Here is a 6,000-nt window from a genome sequence, read left to right as displayed (position 1 = left end):
CCTGGGATACCCTGCTGTTCTCTAGTGGTGTTATGAGTGATTCAGTACCCTGGGATACCCTGCTGTTCTCTAGTGGTGTTATGAGTGATTCAGTACCCTGGGATACCTTGCTGTTCTGTACTGGTGTTATGAGTTATTCAGTACCCTGGGATACCCTGCTGTTCTGTAGTGGTGTTATGAGTGATTCAGTACCCTGGGATACCCTGCTGTTCTGTAGTGGTGTTTTGAGTGATTCAGTACCCTGGGATACCCTGCTGTTCTGTAGTGGTGTTATGAGTTATTCAGTACCCTGGGATACCCTGCTGTTCTCTAGTGGTGTTATGAGTGATTCAGTACCCTGGGATACCCTGCTGTTCTGTAGTGGTGTTATGAGTGATTCAATACCCTGGGATACCCTGCTGTTCTGTACTGGTGTTATGAGTGATTCAGTACCCTGGGATACCCTGCTGTTCTGTAGTGGTGTTATGAGTGATTCAGTACCCTGGGATACCCTGCTGTTCTGTTCTGGTGTTATGTGTGATTCAGTACCCTGGGATACCCTGCTGTTCTCTAGTGGTGTTATGTGTGATTCAGTACCCTGGGATACCCTGCTGTTCTGTACTGGTGTTATGAGTTATTCAGTACCCTGGGATACCCTGCTGTTCTGTACTGGTGTTATGAGTGATTCTGTACCCTGGGATACCCTGCTGTTCTGTTCTCTCCTATCATCCTTTCTCTCCTCTCTACTTTCTCTTCCTCTGTATACGCTGCTAAATCCACTTTCTATCACTCTACATTTCAATCTTTAGCCGCTAACCCTAGTTAACTATATCCTAGGAAACTCTAACCCTAGTAAACTCTAATCCTAGGAAACTCTAACCCTAGGAAACTCTAACCCTAGTAAACTCTAACCCTAGTAAACTCTAACCCTAGGAAACTCTAACCCAGTAAACTCTAACCCTAGTAAACTCTAACCCAGTAAACTCTAACCCTAGTAAACTCTAATCCTAGGAAACTCTAACCCTAGGAAACTCTAATCCTAGGAAACTCTAACCCTAGTAAACTCTAACCCTAGTAAACTCTAACCCAGTAAACTCTAACCCTAGTAAACTCTAACCCAGTAAACTCTAACCCAGTAAACTCTAACCCTAGTAAACTCTAACCCAGTAAACTCTAACCCAGTAAACTCTAACCCAGTAAACTCTAATCCTTGGAAACTCTAATCCTAGTAAACTCTAATCCTAGGAAACTCTAACCCTAGAAACTCTAACCCTAGGAAACTCTAATCCTAGGAAACTCTAACCCTAGGAAACTCTAATCCTAGTAAACTCTAATCCTAGGAAACTCTAACCCTAGTAAACTCTAACCCTAGGAAACTCAAACCCTAGGAATCTCTAATCCTTGGAAACTCTAATCCTAGGAAACTCTAACCCTAGTAAACTCTAACCCTAGGAAACTCAAACCCTAGGAATCTCTAATCCTAGGAAACTCTAATCCTAGGAAACTCTAACCCTAGGAAACTCTAATCCTAGGAAACTCTAACCCTAGGAAACTCTAACCCTAGGAAACTCAAACCCTAGGAATCTCTAATCCTAGGAAACTCTAACCCTAGAAACTCTAACCCTAGGAAACTCTAATCCTAGGAAACTCTAACCCTAGGAAACTCTAATCCTAGTAAACTCTAACCCAGTAAACTCTAACCCAGTAAACTCTAACCCTAGGAAACTTTAATCCTAGGAAACTCTAACCCTAGGAAACTCTAACCCAGTAAACTCTAATCCTTGGAAACTCTAATCCTAGTAAACTCTAATCCTAGGAAACTCTAACCCTAGAAACTCTAACCCTAGGAAACTCTAATCCTAGGAAACTCTAACCCTAGGAAACTCTAATCCTAGGAAACTCTAACCCTAGGAAACTCAAACCCTAGGAATCTCTAATCCTTGGAAACTCTAACCCGAGTAAACTCTAATCCTAGTAAACTCTAATCCTAGGAAACTCTAACCCTAGGAAACTCTAACCCTAGGAAACTCTAACCCTAGGAAACTCTAACCCTAGGAAACTCTAACCCTAGGAAACTCTAACCTAAGGAAACTATTTACCACCCCCTCCCTCCTTAATCCTCCACCCCCTCCCTCCTTCCTCTCTGCGGACGATTTTGTCAACAACTTTGAAAAAAAGGTTGAGGACATCCGCTCCTCATTCACTCAGCCTATTGAGTCCACTGGCCTCACTCATTCACTCAGCCTATTGAGTCCACAGGTCTCACTCATTCACTCAGTCTATTGAGTCCACTGGCCTCACTCATTCACTCAGCCTATTGAGTCCACTGGCCTCACTCATTCACTCAGCCTATTGAGTCCACAGGTCTCACTCATTCACTCAGCCTATTGAGTCCACTGGCCTCACTCATTCACTCAGCCTATTGAGTCCACTGGCCTCACTCATTCACTCAGCCTATTGAGTCCACAGGTCCCACTCATTCACTCAGCCTATTGAGTCCACTGGCCTCACTCATTCACTCAGCCTATTGAGTCCACTGGTCTCACTCACACAGAACTACCCTATGCCTTGCCCTCTTTCTCCCCTCTCTCTCCAGAACTACCCTACACCTTGACCTCTGTCTCCCCCCTCTCTCCAGAACTACCCTACACCTTGACCTCTGTCTCCCCTCTCTCTCCAGAACTACCCTACACCTTGACCTCTGTCTCCCCTCTCTCTCCAGAACTACCCTACACCTTGACCTCTGTCTCCCCTCTCTCTCCAGATGACATCCTGCGACTAGTGAGGTCTGGCCGCCCGACAACCTGCCCTGTCAACCCCATTCCCTCCTCCAGACCATCTCTGGAGACATTCTCCCATTCCTCCCTTCCCTCATCCTCATCCCTGACCACTGACTACATCCCCTCTGAGTTCAACATAGCCTAAGTCACTCCCCTCTTCAAGAAACCAACACTCGACTCATCTGACGTCAAACTACAGACCTGTATCCCTTTTTTCTTTTCTTCTTTCTTTTCTTTCCAAAACACTGGAGCGTTCTGTCTCTGATCAACTCTCTCACCATCTCTCTCAGAACCATCTTCTGGATCCTAACCAGTGAGTCTTCAAGACGAGTCACTCAACAGAGACTGCTCTTCTCTGTGTCACGGAGGCTCTCCGTACTGCCAAAGCAGACCCTCTCTCCTCTGTTCTCATCCTCCTAGATGTATCCGCTGTCTTTGACACTGTGAACCATCAGAACCTCCTCTTCACCCTCTCAGGGCTCTCCTATCACTGCTATGAGGAAGGACCTCTCCTCTTCTCTCTATAGACCAAGTCTCTCAGCTCTGTCATATCCTCACATGGTCTCTCCTATCACTGCTATGCGGATGACACTCAACTACTTTTCTCCTTCCCCCCTTCTGATACAAAGGTGGCGACATGCATCTCTGCGTGCCTGGCAGATATCTCAGCTTGGATGTCGGCCCACCACCTCAAGCTCAACCTGGACAAGACGGAGCTGCTCCCAGGGACCGGAAGACAACTCTAGGACGTCTCCATCACGGTTGACAACTCCACAGTTTCCCCCTCCCAGAGTGCAAGGAACCTTGGCGTGACCCTGGCCAACACCCTGTCGTTCTCTGCAAACATCAAAGCAGTAACTCGCTCCTGCAGATTCGTGCTCTACAACATCCATAGAGTTCTACCCTACCTCACACAGGAAGAGGAACATCCGTAGAGTACGACCCTACCTCACACAGGAAGAGGAACATCCGTAGAGTACGACCCTACCTCACACAGGAAGAGGAACATCCGTAGAGTACGACCCTACCTCACACAGGAAGAGGAACATCCGTAGAGTTATACCCTACCTCACACAGGAAGAGGAACATCCATAGAGTTATACCCTACCTCACACAGGAAGAGGAACATCCGTAGAGATCTACCCTACCTCACACAGGAAGAGGAACATCCGTAGAGTACGACCCTACCTCACACAGGAAGAGGAACATCCGTAGAGTACGACCCTACCTCACACAGGAAGAGGAACATCCGTAGAGTACGACCCTACCTCACACAGGAAGAGGAACATCCGTAGAGTACGACCCTACCTCACACAGGAAGAGGAACATCCGTAGAGTACGACCCTACCTCACACAGGAAGAGGAATATCCGTAGAGTTCTACCCTACCTCACACAGGAAGAGGAACATCCGTAGAGTACGACCCTACCTCACACAGGAAGAGGAACATCCGTAGAGTACGACCCTACCTCACACAGGAAGAGGAACATCCGTAGAGTACGACCCTACCTCACACAGGAAGAGGAACATCCGTAGAGTACGACCCTACCTCACACAGGAAGAGGAACATCCGTAGAGTACGACCCTACCTCACACAGGAAGAGGAACATCCGTAGAGTACGACCCTACCTCACACAGGAAGAGGAACATCCGTAGAGTACGACCCTACCTCACACAGGAAGAGGAACATCCGTAGAGTACGACCCTACCTCACACAGGAAGAGGAACATCCGTAGAGTTCTACCCTACCTCACACAGGAAGAGGAACATCCGTAGAGTACGACCCTACCTCACACAGGAAGAGGAACATCCGTAGAGTACGACCCTACCTCACACAGGAAGAGGAACATCCGTAGAGTACGACCCTACCTCACACAGGAAGAGGAACATCCGTAGAGTTCTACCCTACCTCACACAGGAAGAGGAACATCCATAGAGTACGACCCTACCTCACACAGGAAGAGGAACATCCGTAGAGTACGACCCTACCTCACACAGGAAGAGGAACATCCGTAGAGTACGACCCTACCTCACACAGGAAGAGGAATATCCGTAGAGTTATACCCTACCTCACACAGGAAGAGGAATATCCGTAGAGTTCTACCCTACCTCACACAGGAAGAGGAACATCCGTAGAGATCTACCCTACCTCACACAGGAAGAGGAACATCCGTAGAGTACGACCCTACCTCACACAGGAAGAGGAACATCCGTAGAGATCTACCCTACCTCACACAGGAAGAGGAATATCCGTAGAGTACGACCCTACCTCACACAGGAAGAGGAACATCCGTAGAGTACGACCCTACCTCACACAGGAAGAGGAACATCCGTAGAGTACGACCCTACCTCACACAGGAAGAAGACCATCCGTAGAGATCTACCCTACCTCACACAGGAAGAGGAACATCCGTAGAGTACGACCCTACCTCACACAGGAAGAGGAATATCCGTAGAGTACGACCCTACCTCACACAGGAAGAGGAACATCCGTAGAGTACGACCCTACCTCACACAGGAAGAAGACCATCCGTAGAGATCTACCCTACCTCACACAGGAAGAGGAATATCCGTAGAGTACGACCCTACCTCACACAGGAAGAGGAACATCCGTAGAGTACGACCCTACCTCAACTCAGGAAGAGGAACATCCGTAGAGTACGACCCTACCTCACACAGGAAGAGGAACATCCGTAGAGTACGACCCTACCTCAACTCAGGAAGAGGAACATCCGTAGAGTACGACCCTACCTCACTCAGGAAGAGGCGCAGGTCCTAGTCCAGACTCTTGTACTCTCCTGTCTGGACTACTGCAACTCACTGTTGGCTGGGCTCCCCCCTTGTGCCATCAAAACCCTGCATCTTACCCAGAACGCCGCAGCAAGCCTGGTATTCAACCTTCCCAAGTTCTCCCATGTCACCCTGCTCCTCCTCACACTCCACTGGCTTCCAGTCGAAGCTCTCATCCACTACCAGACCATGGTGCTTACCTACGGAGCAGGAACTGTCCCTCCCTACCTTCAGGCTATGGTTAAACCCTACACTCCAACCCATCCACTACCAGACCATGGTGCTTACCTACGGAGCAGGAACTGTCCCTCCCTACCTTCAGGCTATGGTTAAACCCTACACTCCAACCCATCCACTACCAGACCATGGTGTTTACCTACGGAGCAGGAACTGTCCCTCCCTACCTTCAGGCTATGGTTAAACCCTACACTCCAACCCGAGCACTCCGTTCT

At 48.5% G+C, this 6,000-nt stretch overlaps 1 protein-coding gene across 1 annotated transcript in view; it reads left to right on the top strand.

Moving 5' to 3' along the window:
- Positions 1–6,000, top strand: part of LOC120049437 (nephronectin-like) — a 41,240-nt gene that overhangs the window by 17,866 nt on the left and 17,374 nt on the right. The window lies entirely within an intron of this gene.

Source organism: Salvelinus namaycush, chromosome 6, assembly GCF_016432855.1.
Source record: "Salvelinus namaycush isolate Seneca chromosome 6, SaNama_1.0, whole genome shotgun sequence".
Lineage (NCBI taxonomy): Eukaryota > Metazoa > Chordata > Actinopteri > Salmoniformes > Salmonidae > Salvelinus > Salvelinus namaycush.
The sequence above is the reverse complement of the archived record's forward strand: the minus strand, read 5'-3'. Positions and strand labels throughout refer to the sequence as shown.